Source organism: Podarcis liolepis (assembly GCF_965112155.1).
Source record: "Podarcis liolepis genome assembly, chromosome: 14".
Lineage (NCBI taxonomy): Eukaryota > Metazoa > Chordata > Lepidosauria > Squamata > Lacertidae > Podarcis > Podarcis liolepis.
This window is the reverse complement of record NC_139569.1, coordinates 5,350,102-5,376,919: the sequence shown is the minus strand read 5'-3', so window position 1 is coordinate 5,376,919 and position 26,818 is coordinate 5,350,102. Positions and strand designations below refer to the sequence as shown.

At 47.8% G+C, this 26,818-nt stretch overlaps 2 protein-coding genes across 6 annotated transcripts in view; one reads left to right on the top strand and one right to left on the bottom strand.

The window, feature by feature from the left end:
• ELFN1 (extracellular leucine rich repeat and fibronectin type III domain containing 1) overlaps positions 1–26,818 on the top strand; it is a 248,652-nt gene that overhangs the window by 16,988 nt on the left and 204,846 nt on the right. Inside the window, exon 1 of one of the 5 annotated variants that reach the window (XM_083474725.1) lies at positions 1,737–1,904. The exons of 2 other annotated variants lie outside the window; for them this stretch is intronic. The gene's annotated coding sequence lies outside the window, so the exon portion shown is untranslated. Of the gene's footprint in view, positions 1–1,736; positions 1,905–2,179; positions 2,696–26,818 lie in introns of those variants that run through there. 2 more of the 5 variants (XM_083474722.1, XM_083474724.1) reach the window with 2 other exon arrangements.
• PSMG3 (proteasome assembly chaperone 3) overlaps positions 1–26,818 on the bottom strand; it is a 340,750-nt gene that overhangs the window by 153,398 nt on the left and 160,534 nt on the right. The window lies entirely within an intron of this gene.

The window sequence follows — 26,818 nt, the reverse complement described above, 5'->3', positions numbered from 1 at the left end:
CTTCTGAATAAACATGCCCAGGATTGAGCTGCGTGAAAAGCTGGAGGATGCTGTTGAAGACTCGCTTCATATGGATTAGTTCTCCCTGCGGTTGTTACAGCCTGGCAATCAGATTGGTTTTTTTAAAAAAAACCACGCAGAAGGAAAGTCTCCCGTCTTTTTTCCCACCCGTTCCCCTTCAATCAGGGATGGCTTTGGATTTCCATATGCCGTGTGGGGACTCCCGGTGTGTGAGGTCGCCTCTTTAAAACGGAGCAGCTTCCAGAGAAGGCCGAGCTCTGATTGCCGCAGGAAAAACCCGAACAGTCCCGTGACGCCTGGAGGAGGATATTTATGACGGCCTGGGCTGTCGTGGGCCAGAGTCCACTCCTTCAGATGCATAAGGAGGGATCGTAAATTGGCAGGCAGACAAGACTCCTGGGGTTGGAGATGAGATGCAAAAGGCAAAAGTGCAGCATTTGACAATTCGGTTAAAGCTAGAATGAAAAGGGAGCAGCTTCCAGGGCTCGGGGCTTGCCGGTGCGCATCTCAAGAACCACAGATCTGTAGTGTTGGGAGGGACACCCCAGGATCATCTAGTCCAACCCGCTTAGCTTCTTGCCTCTGATTGCAATGCCAAGGGACCCAAAGGGCCGCCTAGCCAATGCAGGGATAGGGGAGAGCGGGGGATAAGGTGGCGAACTGGAACCAGTGGCCACGTGTGAACAGAGTCTGGTCTAGGGTGCGTTCGGCGCAAGGAAGCTTAGCTTGCCCCTCACTTCATGCACTGAACGGACCGTGGTTACTTTGTTGATCTCTATCAGATAAAAACACCTTCCGGATTAAACAGGCCTCTTCTTCAGGCGGAGTTCTCTGTGCCTTTTCAAAGCTTGCAGCCTGCTGGCTAATATAAAACTCAAGATATCCGAGGTCATTTAGGCCTGCTCTCTGAGAAACCAGCCGTCCCTTCTGTGGAACCAGGTTTGGCTTCCTCACATGCCCCTTATTTCAATGTACTGGTGCTGGTGTGAATTTGCAGTCTGAGGTGAGGGCGGGAGTTTTGCACCTTCGTCATTTCTCCTCCGTTTAGCTTGCTCCCCTTCCTTCCCGCCCACTCCGAAATATGGCCTTGGATGCCTTGGAAGAAAGGCGGCGTGGAAACGGAAGGAAATAAAACGAAATGAATGAATGAATGAATGAATGAATGAATGAATTCATTTCATCTCGTTTCTATACCGCCTTTCTGCCCAGGCATCCAAGGCGGTTTAATTTTTTAAAAAGTGCTACGACAAATCGTATCTCATGTATAGCATGTTATTTAATAAGCATAAATAAGAATAATTCGGATGTTGGAGTTCTACGCTGCACGCACCCCCACCCCCAAACAAATCCGGATGTTCCCTGATCTCGATCTCTTACACACCTGGTGAGATGGTTGGCTTTGATCACCGCAAATGCTTCTTCCTTGCCCTTTTGTCCACGCCAGGATTTTATTACTGTCTCTCTCCCCTCCTCCTCCTCCTCCTCCTCCTCCTCCTCCTCTTCCTTAAAAAAATAAAAATCTCCCTTTACTATCGCTGGACTCGAGGCAGCTCCTTTGTATGCCGGCTGAATTGGCCAGCTGCTTTGCCGAGAGAGCGAGAGAGGCGGGGAGATCGTGCTACGGATACAGAGCGCCGAGAATTAACGGGGGGCGGCGGGGGGGCGCGGCGGAGAGCGATTTCTATTTTCTAGCTGGAGCTTTGAGGGGGCTGCAAAGCCAGAAAGGTGCACCTGGAAAACCAACGCTTTCCCCCTCGACCTAAACGAGGGAGGGGGCATGTTTCAGAGGAGGTGGGGGCGAAAAAATATATATATGGGGGGGGGGAGCCGGATCCAGTTTCCCCCCAGCTTCGCAGTCTCTTCTGATGAGCGTTTACACGGAAGTAAGTTCTACTGAATTCAACGGGGCTTACTTAGTGGCGGCACCAGTAAATAAATAATAATAATAATAATAATAATAATGGGGGGCAAAGAAGGGAGAAAGTATATTTCTAGCTAGGCGAACTGTGCCTCATGTGTTAAGATCCCTGAAAGAAAATAACAGGATTTGTCTATGACAGGAGTTCAGCAATGGAGGGGGGGGGAGTGAAGGAGCGAGCTCTTTGCTGTGGGGGCGCTTGGCCCCCCCGCCCGTTCTCCGGCGCCGCCTATGGGCTCCGTGAAGATAAAGGGAACGGAGCATTTAGTATTGCGGCTGGACGGCTCCAGCTTTAGGCGTCTGCTCAGAAGGAAAGCCCCGCCGAGACCGAGACGGCTGGTCCCCTCGAGGCTTCCTCGCGAAGCAACGTGCTCAGGATCGAGGCTATCCCGGGACAAGCGCCTCCGGGAGGGCTTCTAACTCCAGAGATCCAAAGACCAGGCGATGGGCGCGGCGTAGAAACCGACCCGACCGTCGGTTAAATCGGCTCCGGCTCTCGACCTCCGGCGCCCTCTTCTTGCTTTCATTCCCTCTTAGATTTGGGGGTCCAGACACCCGTCTTTCCCTCCCGCTGGCCGGTCGCCTATGCCCGCGAGGGGGCGGCCAGGCGGCGCTGGAGAGCCAGCCGCGGAGGATCGACGGGCGCGGAGAGGAGAGCGCTTAAGGCGCGGCGGCTGCTGCTGCTGCAGTCCAGGAGAACAGAGGAACGGTCGCTCGACCCACCTGGGCTGGCTGCCTTCGCACAGGGAGAGACAGGTAAGGGAGCAGGAGACCCTGCGGCCAGCGGCCACCCTCCCTCCCCGTCTCTCCTGCCCAGTCCGGCCACCGAGCTAGAAACTTTGTGAGAGATCTAAAGAGGAAAGTGGGGGCGGCGGCGGCTTCGGAACTATATAGCCAGGCTCCTATACAGCCCCCCCCTCACCTCGTGCTCTGGTTTTGGACCCCAACTCCCAACCCCCCCTCCCCCAGCAAGCGAATCCAATGGTCAGCCACGGTGGGAGTTCTAGCGCCCGCATGGTCTCCTGCTCAGAATGTCCGACTGGGGGACCAGAGTTCGAATCCCGGCCCAGCCAGGAAGCTCACTGGGTGACCATGTTGGGGGGGGGCAGTCGCTGCTTGCCAGCCTAGCCTACCTCACAGGGTTCTTGTGATGATATAATGGAAGGGGGGGGAGGGAAACCAGGCACGCCACCTTGAAGGGGAAAGAAAACGATGCGTTACATATTTTTTTTAAAAAATGCATAAAATAATGTAAGAATCGTGGCTGAAATCATTTTAACTGTAAGAAGCTTCTACTCTGAAGCAGCTTAGCCTTCCGGATGTTTTGATCCCCCAATTCTCATCCGTTCTAGCCAGCCTGGCAATTGAGCCAGGATGGTGTAGTGGTTAGAGGGCCAGATTAGGACCTGGGAAACCTGGGTTCCAATCCTCTCCCATCCAGCCTAACCTACCGCACAAGGTTGTTGTGGGAGTTAAATGAGAGTGGGGGGGGGAGAGAGAACCATGTATGCTGTCTTGAGCTCCTGGGGGTGTAAATGTGATAGATTAGATAGATAGATAGATAGATAGATAGATAGATAGATAGATAGAAGTCCAAAACATTTGGAGGGGAAGGGGGCATAAGGTCAGAGATGGCTGCTGGCCCAAAAGGACATTGGATGAATAAATGCTGGACAATTTTTTAATTTATTTTGCCTTGTTGTCAGTCATTTAACTTTCCTCTCCTTGGCCAGAACCTTGGGAGGTGTAGGAAGTGGGAAGAGGATTTATTGCATTGTTTACTCCGAAGCAAGTGCCGCTGTATTGAAGGGAGCTTACTCCCGAGTAAATGTTAGAAAGGAGGAATGCACCATGATGCAAGCTGGGCTTTAGCCCAATCCCTTGTCCCGTAGAGCTGAATCTTGGAGTTGGTATTTATGAAGGTTAGAAATTCAGAGACTCAGTCCAGGCTCTGGGGTGCAGGGAGGTTCCCGTGACTCTGATCAAGCAGGGGTGGCCACCAACATGGGTGGCATTAAAAAAGGATTGGACAAATTCACAGAGGAGAGGGCTAAATGGCTACCAGCCATGATGGCTCTGCCCTGCTTGTACTGTCAGAGGCAGAGATGTTTCTGAAGACCAGTTGCTGGAAGCCATGGAGCGAGAGAGGTCTCTTGTGCTTGGGTCTTACTTGCGGATTTTCCACAGGCCATTGTGAGAACAGAATGCTGGACTAAATGAGCCATTGACTTGATCCTAAAATCACCTCTTATGTTCTTATGGCCTTCAGTCCACACTGGAGTGATCCCTGCCTCTGGCGATAGGAGCAGAAAGGGCCACAACTCTATCGTACAGCATCTGCCTTGCATGCAGAAGGTCTCAGGTTCAATATCTAGGGAGGGACTTTATTCTGAAACCCTGGAGAGCTGCTGCCAGTCAGTGTAGAACAGTTCTGGGCTAGATGGGCCAATGGGTCTGACTCAGAACAAGACGGATTCCTATTTGCCTATGAGAGAGCAGATACAGCCATGTCTGTCTTAGGATTTAAATGCAGCAGGCACAGCCAATGTGGAACCTTCCATATTTTGGGGGACTACAGCTCCCTTAACTTCAGACCACTGACCATGTTGGCTGGCATCTTTCTGGACACCGAACTGGCTATCCCTGAAATATGTGATAGCTCAGTCCACAGCCAGTTGGGTCATTGATTTGAGCTTCACATTGAGCAAAGATTCCTGCCTTGCAGGGGGTTGGTGTAGATGTCCCTTGTGGTCCCTTCCAATTCTACGATTCTATGCACAAGGGTCTAAAGCTGGCGATGGAGAATTTGTGGCCCTCCAGATGTTGTTGAACTACTTGAACTCCCCATCAGACCCAGCCATCATGGCCAAGGTCAAGGTTGATGGGATATGTGGTCCAGCATCATCTTGAGGGCCACAGGTTCCTCATCCCTGATCTAAGTCAATCTCCCCCAGTTGGAAGCAAGGAACGCCAGGTGAGAATGTCCCCAACAGGTGGCTGTTCAGGTAGAGCCAAAGGTCCAAGTTTAAATCCCCACTGGCTTTCCAGGTAGGGCTAGGAATGTTCCCTTCTCGAAATCCTGGACAGCCGCTGCCAGTCAGAGTAGACATTACTGAACTAGATGGACCAATGGTCTGATTCAGCAGAAGGCTGCTTCCTCTATTCCTGTGTCCCCATGTGCTAATAACAGCCAGCCTGGATCATGGAGGCCTTGTCAGATAAACGTGAGTGCCCATCTCAAAGGCTTCATCAGAGAGGAGATAAACACAGTTGCTTTCTTAAGAAGAGATGGGGACCGTGATTTTTTTTTTTTTAAAAAAGGGTGTTGGATATGTTCTGATGACCATTCCCACCTGCCTCCCAACCTAAGGCGCAGCTGGAGCTGGATAACTCAGAGTTACAGATAATGGAGATTTTTTGGAGTTGAGTATCTGCTCTGGGTCCATAACGATCTCGCATCGACGTCACTCCAACGCTGAGACCTTTGAGACAGGCAGGGTTTGGGGTCAAGCTCCTAAAATAGCGACGAGGACACATCAAAGATAAGGGAAAGGGCAGCCAAGTTGAATTTTTCAGTAAGGCTTTAAAAAAACAAAAAAAGAATTTCTTGATCTATCTTCCCTGAAGTTATACTCTGCTCAGCTTAGATTTTTTTGAAGTTAGTCCTCTTTGGAAGTGAGGAGTGGATGTGTTACTATAAACCCAGGGGGCAGAAGGAGATGTACACATGTGTTGGGTGGGTAGGAGCCTTCACAGGTTCAATGAGGATGCAAAGTGTGTGTGTGTGTGTGTGTGTGTGTGTGTGTGTGTGTACTACACAAACCAACAAACGTTTGCTCTTTCACTGCAACTGTAAAACCTCCAGGTCACGGGGAGGCGGAGGCAAATAGGTACGGGGCATAAACTGAGATGTGTCAGAGGGACGCTGGAAGGAGGTGCAGATGGGAAAATGGTTTTTTTTTGGGGGGGGGGGGAGAATGACACTTCCTCTCACCTTGGCTAAAGGAGAGGTGGAGTATGAGAAGACTGGCGGTGGGCAAGGCGCTCTTCACAAGCTCAGGAGCAAGGGAGCCAGCCTTGACTGGGGGCCCGGGGGAGGTGAGCCCCGGCGTCCGGGCGTAGTTGGCTCAAAGGAAACGATCTCTTTATCGGTTGGAGTGGGGTCGGGAGGTGGCAAGGAGGCCAGAAAACCTTGCCTTAAAGAGGGTGTGTGTGTGTGTGTTTTCTGTTCGCTTTTAGTTGGGTCCCCTGTTTGGCGTCTCCAAATGGGCCAAGAGGCGATCTTTGTCTTTAAAACATCGGGGAGGGGGCTCCCCTGCTCTTCTGCCCCCCTTCCTCGCCAAACAGACCTCCCTCCCCCGCTCGCCCCCGTTCTTTGCTCTTAAATGTGAAATGTCATTAGCCCGCTAAATCGAAGAACGCAGCGTGAAGCTGCCCACGGCATTGATCTGGGCTCGCAGCGGACTGCATCTTCATTAAACTCCAGGGGGCGCGGAGGATAGAAAGGCGCGCGCGCGGCGGGGGGGGGTAGTCTTCCTCCCCCCCCCCTCAGCACACACTCCAGCCCCTGGGCTGCAAGCTGGTGGTCGGGAGGGGTGGGAGCTTGGAAGGGAGAGACGTGTATTAGTCTTGTTGTAAAAGAGCTACCAGCGCAGGACGCCTGGCGCGTTTACACGACTCGGGGTTGATTCGAATCCATTGGTCCTGGGCAGCCGGCCAGTCAGGTCGCTTTGGATTTCGTGGGTCGCACCTACGCCATTCATTTAAAGGAGCCTGGCTTCCCCTAAAAGAACCTTGGGAACTGTAGTTCACCTCTAAGAGGACTACGGTTCCCAGAACAAACTACAGTTCTCAGAATTCTTGGGGAGTGGGGAGGAATGTGGTTTAAATGTATAGTCTCTGATGTCTCCGATGTGTTTGCACACACTCAGTGGGACCTGGGGCTTCTGCCCCCTAAGTCCTGGTTACACAGCTGGAACTGGAAAGTGGAGAAAAGTATTGCCCCAGAAGACTGTGTCATCCAAAGATTGACTCTATCAAACCCCTTAATCTGGATTTCGTAGCTCCCTCTGAACATTCCCGAGAGCTATCTTCCCCTCCTCACTGTCAGAATGGTTTATGGTTAGCCAGTAAAAACATGTGGACCCCCATTTCTCTCAGTCCCCCCCCCTTCAATGTCTGCTTGTTTATTTAAATAAAGCAAGAAATCTTAAAGGAACAGCATAACGAGGGTGCTGGGCTGCAAAAGGGAAAACAGCAGCGAGGAAATCTATTACCAGTCGTCAAAATAAATATTCAAGGCTGTGATGTTTTCTGCATGGAATAATTAAGCCCTTTCCGAAGATTATAGGTGGGACTGGTGTGTGTATGCGTGTGAATGCTCAAAGGTTTAATAAGGTCAGCAGACCAGGCAGAGTAAGTTAACACTTCTGCAATATTCTTATGCAGGCAGCATAATATTGATTGCATATTTCAATCATTTCTCCAAGGAGATCAAGGTGGAGTAGATGGTTTTCCTTCTCCTCATCTAATCCCACAACAACCCTGTGAGGTAGGTTAGGCTGAAAGGCAGTGACCGACCCAAGGTTACCCAGTGAGCTTGGTGGTGGTGGTGGGAACAGTGGCGTAGCGTGGGTTGTCAGCACCCGGGGCAAGGCAAGTAATTTGCGCCCCCTAACCCGTGGATTTGCGCTCCCTAACCCCGAGATGTTGCACCCGGTGCAGCCGGCCCCCCTGCACCCCCACGCTACACCACTGGGTGGGAATTTGAACCCTGGTCTCCCAGGTCCCAGTCCGACACTCTAACCACTACACCACACTGTCTCTCTTAGGGAAACACAGCTGAATGTGGATGGTGAACAGTCACTTCTGGGTTTGCGACGTTCAGGAGCCAAAACATTCAGGAACTAAGCTGTTTAAATTCTATCCATGTTTAATATAAAAAAATGAACCCCCCTGTTTTTAGTGGTTCTTATTTTTATCTGCAAACCTGCTTGAGTTCTGTCAGGGGGGAAAGGCAGGGTTATATATAAATACAGTTTTCCTATTACTACAACTACTACAATTAAGAATTCTCCACCATTTTTTATTTAAAAGAAGTTCTGGGTTTTGTTCAAAGCAGCTTTTTGCCATTGGAGGGTGTCTTCAAGTCTCTTCTGCATCTCAATGCAGCCCCCATTTTGCAGTCCCTGGCACGAAGCTGTCCATGTTTGACCACGTTCAAGAAGGGCCTTTGAGCCACAGTCGCCTTACAGTGCGGTGGGTTAGCCTTTGCCAATCTTTCACATGTTCCCTGCCGCTGTGTAGCAATATCTATAAAAAAAACTACCTGAGAGATGTCTTGAGAATAGAACCCCATCAACTGACGTTCTTCCGTCCACCAGTAAAAAAAATGGGTAGATTTGGGATTTGCACATCAGACTTTGAATGTTGCACTCTGGTGAATTTTAATTGAACCCACAAGCTGAGTGACTGAATTTGAGAAGAACAAGGGGGAAGGCTCAGTTTTGAACTTCTGCAAATTTCAATTCAGCTTGGCCACCAAAGGACCTCTAAAAGTTGCTATCAGGAACAGATTCTTGATTATAGGGTCCAATTTTCATGCCTGTGCTCTCCATTTCTACTTGATATTTTAATGGTGTAATCCTGTGCATGGGTTTGCTCTGGAGTAAGCACGGCTGTGTTCAGTGGGGTTTACTCAGTAGAAAGTGTGCATAGGATTGTGCCCTAAAACGAAAAGGGCTCCGAGGATGCCATATTAATTCTTGGCTTCAGATTTCGCTCTCCCCCCAATTTTTTAAAAGGCCAACTGCATTTAGTCCCCAGTAATCTAGTTAGAAAGGCAATTGTCCAGATTCTTGGTCCCAAGTTCCACATATTCCTATTTATATATAACTCATCCATTTTTAAAAAAACACAACAGAACGCCAAAGCACAAGAAGTCCAAAATATAACTTGGTTTTAGCAAGCCACTGGGGAAAGGATGGTTTGCTAATGCTCCTCTTTTCCATTCCATATATTTATTAAATGTATACAGCCACTCATCAGTAAATATTCCCTGGGCAGCTGACAAATGAAACAGTGTTTTAAAACAATTTAAATAAAACACAAACATGCACACACTAAAAGTCAGGAGGGAAAGTTTGCTGCAAGAGGCAGCATTAGAGGAAGCAGAAAACAGCCCAGTTTTGAAGTACATTTCCAGCTGCTCAGTGTGTTGGCCTTAATTTAGCAATACAGTGGTACCTCGGGTTACAGACGCTTCAGGTTACAGACTCCGTTAACCCAGAAATAGTATCTCGGGTTAAGAACTTTGCTTCAGGATGAGAACAGAAATCGTGTGGTGGTAGTGCGGCAGCAGCGGGAGGCCCCATTAGCTAAAGTGGTGCTTCAGGTTAAGAACAGTTTCAGGTTAAGAACGGACCTCCAGAACAAATTACCGGTAAGTTCTTAACCCGAGGTACCATTGTAGTTCACCCTTTGTATGCAGAGGATACCAACTTCAATCCCTTCCATCTCCAGTCTGTTTCTTTATTGTTAAAGGGACTGAGCATATAAGAGCTGCAGAAGACCTGGGAGCACCTTTAATAACAGGCTTACAATCTAGGAGGTGATGTTGTTTACATCACCTGCTTTAAAAGCCCAGAAAATCCTGTGTCCAGACCTGCCTCTGACTCACAACCACCAACATGGGACCCATGTTCACATTCCCCCCTTTGGATTTTTACTGAATAATGCTAGCAATTCTCATTACTAATCCCAAAATGGCAATTCACAGAGAGGTATACCTTCGCATTACTAGCAAATGGAAAGCAGTGATTTTTAAACACTTGATCTTAGCCGAAAGGCTAAGAAGTGATTGAAAACCAGCGATTTTGCATTCTGGAAAGCCATAGAAACAGACTGGAAAGCGAACAGGGTGCCCCTACTCTATACAGTGGTACGCCAGATTACAGACGCTTTAGGTTACAGACTCCGCTAACCCAGAAATAGTACCTCGGGTTAAGAACTTTGCTTCTGTATGAGAACAGAAATTGCACAGTGGCGGGGTGGTGGCAGCGGGAGGCCCCATTAGCTAAAGTGGTGCTTCAGGTTAAAAACAGTTTCAGGCAAGAATGGACCTCCAGAACGAATTAAGTTCTTAACCCGAGGCACCACTGAGGAACATGGGTAGGCAAACTAAGGCCCAGGGACCGGATCCGGCCCAATCACTTTCTAAATCTGGTCCGTGGACGGTCCGGGAATCAGCGTGAGTAGAATGTGTGCTTTTACATGAGTAGAATGTGTGCTTTGATTTAAAATGCATCTCTGGGTTATTTGTGGGGCATAGGAATTTGTTCATCCCCACCCCCAAAAATATAGTCCAGCCCCCCCATGAGGCCTGAGGGACAGTGGACCAGCCCGGACCAGCCCCCTGCTGAAAAAGTTTGCTGACCCCTGCTATAGAGAGCTCTCTATACACACAGCTGCCCTTCATCTATTGTTCTCCATCCTAGAATGACATGGCATGCAGCCAGGTGGGAAAAGGCCCACCCACTTGTCTCTATGACAACCTTCTTGGGAATGTAAATTTGTTGTTGTTTAGTTGTGTCCAACCGACTCTTTGTGACCCCATGGACCAGAGCACGCCAGACACTCCTGTCTTCCACTGCCTCCCACAGTTTGGTCAAACTCATGCTGGTAGCTTCGAGAACACTGTCCAACCATCTCGTCCTCTGCCGTCCCCTTCTCCTTGTGCCCTCCATCTTTCCCAACATGAGGGTCTTTGCCAGGGAGTCTTCTCTTCTCATGAGGTGGCCAAAGTATTGGAGCCTCAGCTTCAGGATCTGCCCTTCCAGTGAGCACTCAGGGCTGATTTCCTTCAGAATGGATAGGTTTGATCTTCTTGCAGTCCATGGGACTCTCAAGAGTCTCCTCCAGCACCATAATTCAAAAGCATCCATTCTTCGGCAACCAGCCTTCTTTATGGTCCAGCTCTCACTTCCATACATAAATGGTGGAACAGCCAAAACCATTCCCTTAACAAACGAATCGGTTTGGCTGCTTTATCACATTTCTTCTGTTAAATTCTAGCAGGCCTGGAGGGGACCCAGGATATCATCCAGACTGGCCCACCCAAAAACTCACAATTTTAAAAATACATTTTAGTGCACATTTCCCCGTTAGATGCATTTTTGCCTAAGTAGTATACGATTGCAAGCCATTTCCCCAAATATAATGCATTTATGTGTGTGTGTACACATTTCCCACTAACACTCATACATTTTGGCATGCAATTTTTGGCAGGGGAGCTCAGAGCATCACAGAATTTGGGGAAGAGCAATTTTTTGAAGTGCTGCTGCATTTCAGGTTATGCATCAGTTTGAGAAGTGTGCATTAGGGATTCACATTCAAATATGAACCAAGAATATTTCTTCCCCATCCTTCATAGGCTGGGGTTAATTAAAGGACAGATGGCAACTTTTCATTCCTGAGGTCTGCTATTTCCAAAAGCTATGGCAAGTCACTTCCCTGTCCCCAGTCTAAGGAAGGTCACATTCACACTTACTCTTGTAGCACTATGATTCCACTATAAACAGTCATGGCTTCTCCCAAATAATTCTGTTATTTTCCAAACCCTCCCTTCTGATGTCAAGGAGATAAAGAACTACATAACTTTTAGAAGACATCTGAAGGCAGCCCTGTATCAGAAAGTTGTTAGTGTTTGATATTTTACTATGTTTTATATATGCTGTAAGGGACGCGGGTGGCGCTGTGGGTTAAACCACAGAGCCTAGGACTTGCCAATCAGAAGGTCAGCAGTTTGAATCCCCACGACGGGGTGAGCTCCCGTTGCTCGGTCCCTGCTCCTGCCAACCTAGCAGTTCGAAAGTACGTCAAATTGCAAGTAGATAAATAGGTACCGCTCCGGTGGGAAGGTAAACGGTGTTTCCGTGCGCTGCTCTGGTTCGCCAGAAGTGGCTTGGTCATGATGGCCACATGACCCAGAAGCTGTATGCTGGCTCCCTTGGCCAATAAAGCAAGATGAGCGCCACAACCCCAGAGTCGGTCATGACTGGACCTAATGGTCAGGGGTCCCTTTACCCTTTACCTATATATGCTGTAAACTGCCCAGAGTGGTTGGGGAAACCCAGCCAGATGGGCAGGGTATAATAATAATAATAATAATAATAATAATAATAATAATAATAATGTGCTGAGAGTTGTTAGGGGACCCCTATTCCCCTCACAGAGCTACAATTCCTAGAGTTCCCAGTGAAGAGGGATTGATGGCTAAACTACTCTGGAAATTGTAGTTCTGGGATGTGTCTAGGGCAGGGGTCTGCAACCTTTAAGACAAAAAGAGCCACTTGGCCCCGCTTCCGAAGAAAAAAAAACCGGGAGCCGCAAAATCACTGCGACATTTAAAACAAATATAACATGCCTTTATCAGTGGCTGGCCTACCGGGGGTCCAAAACAGGGACGTCATCTTCCTCCTCGCAGTCGTAGACCTGCATGCACGTCGCTGCCCTCCGATCTGACAGCGGGCAGGAAGGTGATGTCGGGACGGTGCGTGACTGATGCACGCACCGCCCCCATGCGACGTCACAGCCAGTACAGCGCCTGCCACAGTGGGGAGTGTCGGGGTGCACAAATCACCTCCTCCCCTCGCTAGTATCCGCCCCGGAGCCGCGGCAAAGGTGTAAAAGAGCCACATGCGGCTCCGGAGCCACGGGTTGCTGACCCCTGGTCTAGGGCATCTCCTAACAATTCTCTCAGCACTCTTAACAAACTACGGCTCCCAGGCTTCTCTGAGGGAAGCCGTGATGGTTTGAAGTGGTACCACAGTGCTTTCTATGTATGGTGTGATCGTGGCCAAAGTCTCTCTTTGAATTGAACTGAACTGAACCTCTCCCTTTGTAACTCGAGGCAAGACTGAATTAAGGGTTGGATTTATTTCTCTCTTCTTAATTCCCCCCCCCCTTTACTTTATGCCTTTGAGACTCTTCCAGATTAGACTGTGGATTTGGCTGGTTTCAAGGAGATGGGGGAGGGAGAAGTGCGGAGGAAAAACCTTGAAATACAAGGCAGGGAGCCCTGGAGAGGATGGAGATCAGGCCGCAGATAAGGGTTTGTTCTCCCATGTCTGGTTAGAGAAATCCTGTTTGATCATTAGGAGGAACAAGATCTGAGGCCTCCCCTGAAGGAAAGATTAACTCAGAAAGGTCAGGTTTAGGGAGTTGTTCTCTGTGTGAACACACGGGAGGAGGGGAGTTGTTTGTACAAATTATTTATTTTGGACTCTGGAAAGGAGCTTTGACGTGAATCACGCTGGTAAGACAACGGAGGCTGTAATCCTTGCCATACTTTTTGCAGGCTGCATCCCACCGAACATGGGAGGACTTGCTTTGGAGTAAACAGACATAGGATCAGGCTATAATCCTATGCACACCAGTGGTGCGGCGGTAAATTTCAAAGTGCCAGGAGCCCATCAGGACAGTTTCAGGACAGATAAAAGGAAGGACTCTAGTTAAGCTATGGAAGTTGCTTCATCAGGAGGCAGTGATGGCTATAAAGGAGAACTGGGGTGAGAGAACAGACCCCCCAAGTGTCCCTATTTTCCAGGGAGACCTCCCAGATTTACAGAAGCTGTCCTGGTTTCTGATTTGATCCCGGAATGTCCCACTTTTCCTTAGGATGTCACTATTTTCATTGGAGAAATATTGGAGGGTATGGGAGAGTGCCCTTGCTTGAATTGATTTTAGAATGAATTGATTTTAGAATGTATTTCAGTTAATTGATTGTGATTGATGTAAACTGTGTTACTTTTATTGTTGTTAGCCGCTCTGAGTCCGGCTTTGGCTGGGGAGGGCGGGATATAAATAAATAAATAAATTATTATTATTATTATTATTATTATTATTATTATTATTATTATTATTATTATCTTCCTATAAGTATCTGGCTGGCCACTGTGAGTAGAGGGCACTGCACTAGATGGGCCATGGGCCTGATCCAGCAAGACTATTATTATGTTCTTATCACTTTGGCCCCCATAGCTATGCCCCCAAGGGAAGTCCAAAAATGCAACATCGTCTCAATCCAATACATATCCATCCCTCCATCCCTCCATCCCTCCATCCCTCCATCATTTCTCCCCTTTCCCTCCAACAGTAGCAGTACATAGCATAACACCCAACACACACACACACACACACACACACACACACACACACAGACAATCATGGAAAAAGATCACTCTTCCCAAACCTGATACTCTTTTAATGTTCTGGATTACAACTTGCACATGATGCCATCCGAAATGTAAGGAGGGCAGCAGGTTGGATTGTAAAATAAATTCAGCTTGTAAATGGGCTTTGAACTCTAACATAAGATTTCCAGCCGGCTGACATGCAGCCTTTAGCTTTTAATTAGAAATGCAAGAAAAATCTTCCAAGGAAGTGTTACCAATTAGTGCCTAGTACAGAAAAGGAAAAGGAAAAAAAGACCAGCGTCTTATTTTCTTCCTTCTCTGGCTTGGTGCTGGCTTCCGTCTGTCTTGAGAGACAATGGAGTGTGCCGCTGGGGGGAAAGTGTGAGCGACACCACAGTCTCCTCCCCAGGGTGGAAGCCTGGGCAGTGTGTAGGGACAGTGGCGTAGTGTGGGGGGTGCAGGGGGGGCCGGCCGCACCGGGCGCAACATCTGGGGGTTAGGGGGTGCAAATCCACGGGTTAGGGGGCGCAAATCCATGGGTTAGGGGGCACAAATTACTTGCCTTGCCCTGGGTGCTGACAACCCACGCTACGCCACTGTGTAGGGAGGTTCTGGGCTTCCCAGGTGACAAAAAACCCCTCTTGGCCTCACTGATGGAATGATGTACCGTATTTTTTGCACCATAACACTCACTTTTTTCCTCCTAGAAAGTAAGGTGAAATGTCTGTGCGTGTTATGGAAGGAATGCCTGTGGGTGGCGGGGGGGGGGGGGATCTACTGCAGTTGTGAGCAGAGGATCCATGGTTCCCCTTCCTTCCCTCCTCCATGGCTCGCTTTGAAACAGCAAAGCGGGAGAGGAGCGGCTGAGTGGGGAGGAGAGAAGGAAAGAGAGCCTGCTTCTTTAAAGGAGCAAAGTGGGAGGGGAGAGGAGCCTTCTCCCCTTATAGTCCTCTTCTTCATTATTAGCAGCATCCTTCTCCACCCACCCCACGCGTGCTCCTTGTCCCTTGAGTGCTTTTCCTTCCCTCCCCATTTAAAACGTGGTTACAAAGCACGGATCCACATGGATCCTCAGGATTTTTGCATTGGGCTACTCCAAACTCACTGTCAGATCACATGTCTGTGGCCACAGCATGAACCACAAAAATCATACATCCACTGTTTCGTTTAGGAGTATTTTTTTCCTTGTTTTCCTCCTCTAAAAACTACGTGCGTGTTATGGTCAGGTGCGTGTTATAGAGCGAAAAATACGGTAAGTTTAGCCAAGCAGATCCCCCAACTTTTTCAGTGGCTCTGACCCCTCTGCTTTTTAACAGTAGCCTAATGCCTTTAAAATGGTGGGCAGGTTCAGGGCCGGATTTAGGTTTGATGAGGCCCTCAGCTACTGAAGGTAATGGGGCCCTTTATATAATAATAATAAAAAATAATAATAAAATTTTATTTATATCCCACCCTCCCCAGCCGAAGCGGCTAACAACAGTAAAAGTAACACAGTTTACATAAAATCACAATCAATTAATTAAAATACATTCTAAAATCAATTCATACTAAAATCAGTTCAGAATCAAATTAATGGCAACCATTGGGCTAGAGTTCTATGAGGATTACAGAAGGAGAGAGGGGTCAAACTGTGCCTTGGCCAAAGGCCTGGTGGAACAGCTCTGTCTTGCAGGCCTGCGGAAAGATGTCAAGTCCCGTAGGGCCCTAGTCTCTTGTGTCCAGCTGTCTTATGTCCAGCTGTCCTTTGTCAACAACAAACTTGCTGTTTTTTGTGTTGAATATATGCTATATGGTAATTTATGGACCTAATAGGTATCTAAAGCCATTTGCACATAACAGATAGGAGCCTACACAACACAAAACACTGTTGCTGTATGTAGATTTTATTTTATTTGTTTTTTTATCTTATATTTAAGAAATTTATCTTATAATTTGGAAATGTTTTCCTTTCCTTTACATTTTTTGGGGGTTCCCAAGAGAGTGGGGCCCTAAGCTATAGCTTGTTTAGCTTATACGTAATCCCGGCACTCGGCAGGTTTCCCGAATCAAAGAAAGAATATACCAGGGAAAGCATTATATAATAATACTGGCATGTCAGGAGGAGAACCAGTCAAAAAAAGTTGGCAACCTATTATGAAACCATGTGCTACATTCCTACAGAGCAGTCCCTGTGGTTCAAAGCAGGATATACCATGAGCTATGGTAAGCATTTTGGCTCTCTGGCATAGCTGTCAACTTACAGATTTGAAAATAAGGGACCAGCAGCCTTGAAAATAAGGGATCAGCAGCCAAAATAAGGGATCAACAATTACTTTGATAAAATACATATTTTGTTGCATGCAAATGGCTTTAGATACCTATTAGGTCCATAAATTACCATATAGCATATATTCAGCACGAAAAACAGCAACAATTTGTTGTTGACAAAGGACAGCTGGACATAGAAAGGGCCCCATTACCTTCAGCAGCTTATTTAAGGGACTTCATCAATAAGGGACAGCAGCAGGACATGGCGCTGGTATAAGGGACTTTCCTGCCAAATAAGGGACGCTTGATAGCTATGCTCTCTGGGGAGAGGGAAATGCTCACGGTTGTTTTCTTCTTCTTGGTGGGTGAAACAGCAGGGGATTGAGACGTCTCCTGGACATGAATGCCTCCCAGCCAACGCACCTGGATTGCCTTTGAATGACAGAGGAAATGGAGGTGTGCTTAAAAGTGTCAGAGAGAGAGAGAGAGAAGGAAGGGAGCCAGAAGGAACTTAATTTGTAAAAGACCAGACTTCAGTCTACCCAGGCTTCATTCAGTTAGTGATGGATCACACTTCAGCAAAGTGCCCAGTTGGAGGCAGATGTCAGTGCGAATGGGAGATGGTGAGTCATCATCAGCACCACGGAAGCAGCAGCTGTAAGCAGTTTGGGCAGATGAGATCATTTTAGCCCATGAAGTGTAGGCAAAAGAGAGAGAGAGAGAGAGGAAGGGACAGAGTAAAATCTGATGGAGCAACCATAGAAAGCTCCATGGACCCCCTAACAGCTCCAGATGGATTTCCTGAAAAGATAGCAATACATTTTTATTTTTTTTAAAAAGGAGACCCATGATCTCAAGGATGTGCTGTTTCCCCAAGTAATCTTTGTAAGAGTTGGTTTAAACGAAGACAGGAAATTTTCCTGTGGTTGGAAATTGGACGGTGCGGTCAAAGGGGGCAGGAAAATGGAATCAAGGACTTAAATATGAACAGAAGATTCCGACCAACCATTAGGAAGGACCTTCTGATGGCAAGAGCTGTTTGACAGTGGAACAGACTCCCTCTGAAGGTGGTGGGCTCTCCTTCCTTGGAGGTTTCTAAAGAGAGGTTGGATGGCTGTCTGTCAGGGATTAGCTGTGTATCCTGCATTGTAAGGGATTGGGCTATATGACACATGTTTAGGGATGCGGGTGGTGCTGTGGTCTAAACCACTGAGCCTCTTGGGCTTGCTGATCAGAATGTCGGCGGTTCGAATCTCCGCGACGGTGGTGAGTCCCCATTGTTCTGTCCCAGCTCCTGCCAACCTAGGAGTTCGAAAGCACGCCAGTGCAAGTAGATAAATAGGTACTGCTCTGGCGGGAAGGTAAATGGCGCTTCCGTGCACTCTGGCATCCATCATGGTGTCTGTTGCGCCAGAAGTGGTTTAGTCCTGCTGGCCACATGGCCCAGAAAGCTGTCTGTGGACAAACGCCGGCTCCCTCGGCCTGAAGTGAGATGAGCACTGCAACCGCATAGTTGTCTTTGAGTGGACTTAACAGTCCAGTGGTCCTTTACTTTTTTTAAAAAAACCTATTATGGTTTTATCCTGCTTCTCAGGCAAACATCGTCTTCCCAAAATGGCTCCCTCCAATCATAAATTCAGCTCTGTATTGGAGGCAATTAGAAATGAGAGGCAGGGCTTGCTGTCAGACTTACAAACTTTGCAAAAAGAAAATATTCAAGGCTAGTGCAGTGGATGGGAAGGGAAGCAAAGGAAGATCATTTGTATGGTGCCCGAATGGAGTTGATGGGTTGCAGTCAAAACAATCTTCTATATCTGGAAGATTGGAATTTGTGGATATCTGGAAGATTCTATATCTGGAAGCCAGGCAGATCTCCACTTTTTGGTGGCTTGGATGGAAGAATTTCGGCTCAGTGGTGCTCTGGTAGCTGAGGCCAGTCGGAGGATGAGCAATAAATTCAGTTTGGGTCATATTTTAATGTGAATTTGCCTAATCTGCACTTTCTGGAAACTGTATACAAACTGAAATGCAGCTGTCCTTAGGAATTCAACACCTCTCCGCCCCCACAAAAAAGGATGTGCAAAAGGAGAGCATACACAGGAGGAATTCATGTATAATATTGTACATACTGGCAAAAAATGCATACACAAATGCATTGTATTAGGGAAAGGTGCTTGCAAAAGGATGTACCTATTAGGAGAAAAAGTGCTGATGGGTTTTCATGTGGGGCTTGAAAACAAACACAGTTGCAAACTGATGCAGAAACACAGGAAACTGATTTAAGATGGGGAAAGAGAGAAATTCAGAGAAAGTGCAATTTGTCCATCTGAGGCTAGACTTTCCTTTGCAATCCTAGGGTGGTTGTAGCGGGGTTCTTTCTGGTGTGAGGGTAGGAAGCAAACAGCCTGCTGGTTGGAGTCAAGATGCCCTACCTGTGCTCAGAAGCTCTTCCTGGGTGGAAGAAGGAAGGCAGTACATTCTTCCAGTTGCTGTTGTTCCTCTGGCCGATGTCCTTTCTCCCTTACTTGTGCAGTAAACTAGGAAATGATGAGTTTTACTCAGCGTAGACCTATTGAAATTAATGGCCCTACCTTAGCCTTGTTAATTAATTTCAGTGGGTTTTTTGTGGCTTCCTTTTTTGCTCCTTTCTTTTAAACTACCTTCTCCTTCTTCACTTCTGGCCCTTTAATTACCGTATTTTTTGCTCTATAAGACTCCCCTTTTCCCTCCTAAAAAGTAAGGGGAAATGTGTGTGCATCTTATGGAGCGAATGCAGGCTGCGCAGCTATCCCAGAAGCCAGAACAGCAAGAGGGATCACAGCAGTGTTCTTGCTGTTCTGGCTTCTGGGATTCAGAATATTTTTTTTCTTGTTTTCCTCCTCCAAAAACTAGGTGTGTCTTGTGGTCTGTTGCGTCTTATAGAGCGAAAAATACAGTAGTTACTTCCTGTTCACTGCACGGCCAAAGCATTCCTACATCAGCCCTTAATTAGTTCATGTTTCCTGCCATAGCAGGAGTGACTGGGTTGTATGCCATTAAGCCCTACTCAGAGTAGTCCTATTGAAATGAATGGGCCTAACTTACATAGTCATGCTCACTACTTTCAGTGGGTCTGCTTTGAGCAAACCTTAGTTGGGTACCACACAATATGTTCACTGATCTACCTGTTGAAAGATACACTGCAACTGAACATAGGAAGGTGTCTTACATTGGGTCAGACTGGACCAGTCTTATCTACTCTTCAGGGCACGGGTGTCAAACCCAAGGCCCGTGGGCCAAATCCGGCCCGCCAGACCTCATCATGTGGCCCGTGTAGCCGCCGCCGGCCGCCAGCCTTCACCTTTTATTCTCGCTTTTTTTTTTTTGACACAAGAAAGCCGCCTCTTCTGCACATGCGCGGCAGCCTACAAGCCAGAGAACGTCTGCCCTCTAGCGGCGCCAGCCGTTCTGCACAGGAAACCTCCACTTTACATGCATTCAGGAAACCTCCACTTGTTTTTATATTGAGCGCATGCCATCCTGTGATGTGACAGATCCAACGGCTGCCTGAACCCTTCTCTCCTGTACTGTAAGTCCTACAGATACAACCGGCCCTTTGAGGGTGACCAAACTGCTGATGCGGCCCCCGATGAATTTGAGTTTGACACCCCTGCTCCAGGGGCTTGGGCAGAGATTCCAGCACCTGACGATTTTGTCTGGAGATGCTGGAGCCTTCTGTGTACGAAACATGAGCTTTAGATGTTGTCTAGGTAGGACCCAAATTAAGAGGTTGTCTTTAACGTTTAAGAGTGCCTGTATTTATTTATTTTAATTAAGAAGATAATGTGTGCAGCTTGCAAGCTTCAGCCCAGAGGGAGCTGGCTGCAAATTATTGCATAGACTCTCAGGTCCAGGTGGGTGCGCTGGTTTGCCCTTCTCTGCTGCCTCCTCCCTTCTCCCAATTAACTTCCATCTCCAGTGTTCTGTGGTGGGAGGGAGCGCAGAGGAAGAATCACCAGGGCTTGCCCCCATGACATCACCAGGGACTGCCTCTAGGTTTCAGGTTTTGGCTCTGAAATCTCAGGGTCTGGGATACTCCTGACCGGACAACCCTAAACACAAAACAATGTTGTATTTTAGCAAGACTACAGTGATCTGCAAATAGCAAGGCAGTTGGCAAAGGTACCAGTGCAAAGACAGCTGAAGAGCCAGCAGCTTCTGGTCACACCTAACCACACGCAATGGGGAAGAGGGCAGCTGGGCTCATTAACATCTGACCTGGTTGAAGGCCCTTAATTCCTGACCCCAAGCAGTAATCCCCTGGGCTTTGAGAGTGAACCCATATCTGTTTCCTAAGGCCTAATTCCTACATGCCACAACCCACGTGGGTCAATTGCCTCGTGGCAAGGCTTGGTATCATCTTGGTGGATTTCCAACTATGTGAATGCAGGTGCTTAAACAGATATGATGAGCACTGAGAGCTGCCTTTGGACTGAGTCAAACCCTTAGTCATCTAGCTCAGGAGCAGGGCAAGAACTCGTGGTCCTCCAAATGTTGCTGGAATACATTTCCCATGATCCCTGACTGGGGTTGATGGGCATTGGAGTCAAATGACAACCAAATGTTCTCCATCCCTGATGTAGCACCTTATTGTCTACCCTAGTGGTCTTCAACCTTCGGTCCCCAAATGTTGTTGGACTACAATTCCCATCACCCCTGGCCATTGGACTTGGCTGGCTGGAGATGATGGGAGTTGTAGTCCAACATCTGGGGACCCGAGGTTGAAGAAGACTGGTGTAAACCTGAGACGGGAACATGTGGCCCTTTAGAAGTTGCTTGAACCTCCGCTCCCATCTGCCCCAGTCAACGCAGTCAGTAGTCAGAGATGATGGGAGTTGTAGTCCATCAACAGCTGTTGCACTCTTGTGTCTACCTTGTGGACTTTCTATAGACATCTGGTTAGCCACTGATAATAGACTGATTATCTCTTTGGTCTAATCAAGCAAGGGAGTAGGGGATTTTTCTTTCTATCTCTGCATGAGATAACCCATGAATTCAATTGCACATTGTTTGATATTGATGTTTGTTCAAATCAGAGTGGCACCATTAATTTAATTCTGCTGCATTTTTTTTACATAACAAAAAAAAACCCCGGCGTGCCTTTTATTTTTATTGCTTGGCGTGCTTCGTGGTGATTTCAGTTTTGATTTTTCTTGCGGCTTAGTCAAACTCGTAATGCACAGCTGTGATGTTCAAAAAAAACCATGGGCCGCTGCTCCTTTGATATTATCTCAGTTATGTATTATGAATGTTTTTAATGCTGGCAGGCTGTGCTGTGCGAAGCAAATCCAATAATAATTAGAAGGGGGGAAAGAGCCCAATCCATCATGGTGTCGCTTAAGAGACGTTTGCTTCCTCTGTGGTTGCATTTAGAAGGTGGATGTTCCTCAGCCACCCCCAACAGCCCCCCCCCCATCACAGCAAGGTTAGATGGGGAGGGAACAGGTGTGTGAAACCAGGCTGGCCCATGATGCTTTGCTGCATTTGGTGGAAGGCCGAAAAGCTGACCAATCGGAGAGTCAATATTTTCAACCCTGGGAAGGGACAGAGCCTCCTCCATCACACTTAGAGGCTGATGAAAATTCCTGATTGTTACAGTTATTAGTATTATTATTTTTAATCACAAATTGATGCAAACTGGGAAAATGAAAGAATAACATAAGCGGTGCTAAATTAACACTTGCTAGCTCCGGGTACTTTGCGGCTTGACTGCAGCTGCCAAATGTCCTGGCCCAGCCCTGGTTGACTACCTTGTTGTATAATCATTCCCTGCGTTGGAGATCTGGATGTGGCTGGGAATCTCTTGTGAAACACCTTTACTTGTGTGTTTGAACTGAGGCTGTAGGATGTCCCTTTCAGAGATCCCTGTCCCTTTCAGAAACTCTGTAAATAATACAGAGAAACTGAGATAAACTTAAACCCACCTGAGGAGCATTTTTCTTCTGGAGGTGTGTAGGACAGTTTTGGAGGGTTGGTTTATCCCTCCTTGTGCTGGTCCTGTGGGTTACCCGAGAGGCGAGGTCCAAATCCGGTCGGTGGTCAAAGGTGCAACATGGCGGCAGTCCATAGTAGCTGAAGCTGGGTGCAGGGCAGGGAGTCGGGTGAAGTCAGGAACAGGCAAGCAAGCAGGGAGCCAGGGCGGGTCAGGAGCTCAGGGAGGAAAACAGGACAGGGTTCAGGCAGGAACTAGCAACCAACAATGTTGCTCCCGCAACTTGGGACTGGGGCTGGCTGGCTTTTATCTGCCCTGAGGCATAGGGCGGCCCCGATCCTCTGGTGACTCGCCTCTCTTGGCCTGGAGGCGAGCAGTCCTCTTGTGTAGTTCCCTCCGCCTCTCTGCCCTGAGCCTCTGCAGCTCAGGAGAGGCTGGAGGGTTACCGGACCCAGATACAACCTCAGCTTCTTCTGACGGGGTTGAGAGTGGAGCACCTGCAGGCAATGGGTCCTCCATCACCTCAGGAGCCAGAGCAGGCTTAGCTGATGCCTGCACCTGAGGATCCAGCACAGGTGAGGACCCTTCAGGCTCAGGCCCCAGCCCCGGCTCAGCTGTTTCTGGGGGCGGGGAATCCTGTGCAGGCTGGGATCCCTCAGGTTCAGCATCCGAGTCCAAATCCTAGGCCATCACACTCCTTTTTGTTATTATACTATCTCTCTTCTCTCGGGGGGGGGGGGGAGGCTCAAGAGAGCATTCTGCCATCTTGACCCACATGGCTGTGCACTCCCTATGTCAGGAGTCAGCAACCTTTTTCAGCCCTGGGCCGGTCCACCGTCCCTCAGACCATGTGGTGGGCCGGACTATTTTTTTTTGGGGGGGGATGAACAAATTCCTATGCCCCACAAATAACCCAGAGATGCATTTTAATAAAAGCACACATTCTACTCATGTAAAAACACGCTGATTCCCAGACCGTCCGTGGACTGGATTGAGAAGGCCGCATCCAGCCCACGGGCCTTAGGTTGCCTACCCCTGCCCTATGTTATCTTGTGTTTGGCCTCAGATTGATCACTGTTCTTGTTTCCTTGGTCTCCACCTCCCCACCCTTATTCTTTTCTCTTCCTCCTCTTTAGCTGATGGCTCCCTCTCTAACTTGCAGTGATATGAGAGAGAGAGAGAGAGAGAGAGAGAGAGAGAGAGAGAGAGAGAGAGAGAGGCCATTCATTCAAATAATGAATATTCCTCTCTCCACCCCCCTTTCTTTTAGAAGTTAGTGGTGGTGTGTCAGACTGACTGGCTGTGCCAGCAGCAAGAACCTTTGAAAACCACGTATGTTCAGGAAAGGCCTTTTTTGCAGAAGCATAGTGTGGAAAAAATGTATGAGTGTTGGGGATGGAGAGGAAATTGTGTTTCTCTGCACATTTGAAACCTCTTTTACCTCTCACCTGGTAAAAAGCAGGTCTGTGGCAGTGGGTGAAACATGGGCAGACCCTCCAAGTGTCCCTATTTTCCAGATTTAGAGAAGCCGTCCCAGTTTCTGATTTGATCCCGGAATGTCCCGCTTTTCCATAGGAGGCCCCTATTTTTATCTGATAAATTTTGGAGGGTACGAGTTATGCCACCCCTGGATAAGTAACTATACTAAGGTTACCAGATGTCCCTGTTTCAAGGGGACAGTCCCCGGATTTACAAATCAGTCCCCATACAAAATCCTATCATTCCTACTGAAGTTGAAAAGTGTCCCCGGATTCATTGAAAAAAATCTGGTAACCTTAAACTGTACAACCTTTAGAAGACACCTGAAGGCTGCCCTATACAGGGAAGCTTTTAAATGTTCAATGTTTTATTATGACTTTATATATGTTGGACTGGGACACGGGTAGCGCTGTGGTTTAAACCACTGAGCCTCTTGGGCTTGCCGATCAGAAGGTCGGCAGTTCGAATCCCTGCGATGGGGTGAATTCCCATTGCTCGGTCTCTGCTCCTGCCAACCTAGCAGTATGAAAGCGCGTCAAAGTGCAAGTAGATAAATAGGTACCACTCTGGTGGGAAGCTAAATGGCATTTCTGTGCGCTGCTCTGGTTCGCCAGAAGCAGCTTAGTCATGCTGGCCACATGACCCAGAAGCTGTACACTGGCTCCCTGGCCAATAAAGTGAGATGAGTGCTGCAACCCCAGAGTTGGCCACGACTGGACCTAATGGTCAGGGGTCCCTTTACCTTTACCTATATATGTTGGAAGCTGTCCAGAGGTGGCTGGGGCATCCCAGTCAGATGGGCAGGGTATAAATATTCCTATTATTATTATTATTATTATTATTATTATTATTATTATTATTGAAAAGGATGTCCCTATTTTCATCAGAGAAGAGGGTATGTGTGAAGCATTTGATGGCCAGATTTGGCCCAGAGTCTGTAGCTGCCCGTCTTCATCCAAAATCCAGAAGCATTTAAATATATTTTCTGTGATTGCGGTCAATTTCCTGGCTGTCTCTAAGGAGGAGGAAGGGCGGCTGTTGCAAAGTGTACAGAAAGTAAGCTGTGTGGGGATGATGACATTGGGTATAAGCTATGAGCTTCTTGCCTTAGAGTAATGCCAGCTCTGTCTAGAGGCCTCCAACCACTTTGCATTAATTAATTAGCTGATTAATTAAAAAAGTCTTGGCGACACCTCTGTTGGGGAGAGAGAGGTTGTTATCCTCGCTCTACCAATGGGGGAAGGCAGACAGATGGAGGCTGCGAGCCTGAAGTTTCTTACCCATGACGAATCCCACTGAGCTTCAGAAGGAACCCTTCCAGAAGCACAGCCACAAATGTCTGCTTATGGGGTGCTCTGAAATCTCTTCCCCCAGCCGTATTAACATAGTCGTATTATCATGCATATACAAAAGAAATCATGTGGCTTCTTTTGTCAGTTCCTTCTGCAGCATAGAAACAGACCCGTTGCCTTTAAAGCCACCATCTCAAGGCGATCTGCATGTAAGATATTTAAAATCACCAAATGCACAACAAATGTGCATTTAAGATGACACTAAAACTCTAACAAATAGACACTTTTGGTAAAGACCCATTTATTCAGCTGGGAAAGGCTATCAGATAAAAGCTGCCTTCAGCTGTTTTCAGAAAGTGCTGAGAGGCGGAGCCTGTCACGTCTTGTCAAGAATACTATTCCACAGAATAGTGGCCACCACTCAAAAAGCCCTGCACTGATTTAACTGCAGGGAGGGCTTCTGAGATCCTTGGAACCTGCAGATGAGGCTCTCCTGTACATTGCAGAAACCTACGGGGTGCATGAGGGACAAGGAATTCTCTCTAGTAAGGTAAGGTAAAGGACCCCTGGACGGTTAAGCCCAGTCAAAGGTGACTATGGGGTTGCGGCGCTCATCTCGCTTTTCAGGCCGAGGGAGCCGGTGTTTGTCCACAGACAGCTTTCCGGGTCATGTGGCCAGCATGACTAAATAGCTTCTGGCGCAACGGTACACTGTGACGGAAACCAGAGTGCATGGGAACGCCGTTTACCTTCCTGCCGCAGTGGTACCTATTTATCTACTTGCACTGGTGTGCTTTCGAATTGCTAGGTTGGCAGGAGCTGGGACAGAGCAATGGGAGCTGCTCCTAAGCCATATAGGGGCCTTATATAGGGCACCAACACCTTTAACTTGGCCCCCTCCCTTTCCTTCTTCTTTGGCATGTATATCCAATACTCTCTAAATCATAGTTTTTACCCTGCTCCCTCCATGATCATCCCTCAAAGCATCTGCATTATGTTAATGATGCACATAGAGACCTATAAGCTCAGCTAACTAGCCAGGCTAGAGACCTTGTGCCTTATCTTTACTTCCAAGGTTGTAAACACATTCCTAAGCATCTACATTTGAAAAGGAGACATGCCTTGCTGTTCTGAGATGTACCTTCAAATGTCCTAACCCCCTCAGGTAGAAAGGAGTGCAAAGAGATCAGGTGCAGCAAGGCGAGGCTTAGACAGAATTCAAGAATCACAAAACAGAGAAACCAGTAGGAGAACACTTCAATCTCCCAGGACATTCTATACAAGATCTCAAAGTAGCTGTTTTACTACAAAGGAATTTCAGAAATAGACTGGAAAGAGAAGCTGCTGAATTGCAACTCATTACCAAACTTAAAACCATGGAGAGACCTGGTCTGAACAAAGACATTGGATTCTTATCTCATTATACATGACTAAGCCATTTCTCACCTTCTCACCCCTTGCCTTTTCCTGTAAGACCTATTGCAGTCGTTAAGAGTCGTCAACAGGCTCATCTCAGCTATCTGCCAATCTCCCATTCCCACCACCCTTCTGAGTAACACCCCTCCCCACCTTCTCACTATATAGAAGGATCTGGCAACTTCTGTTTCAGTGTATCTGAAGAAGTGTGCATGCACACGAAAGCTCATACCAAGAACTAACTTAGTTGGTCTTTAAGGTGCTACTAGAAGGAATTTTT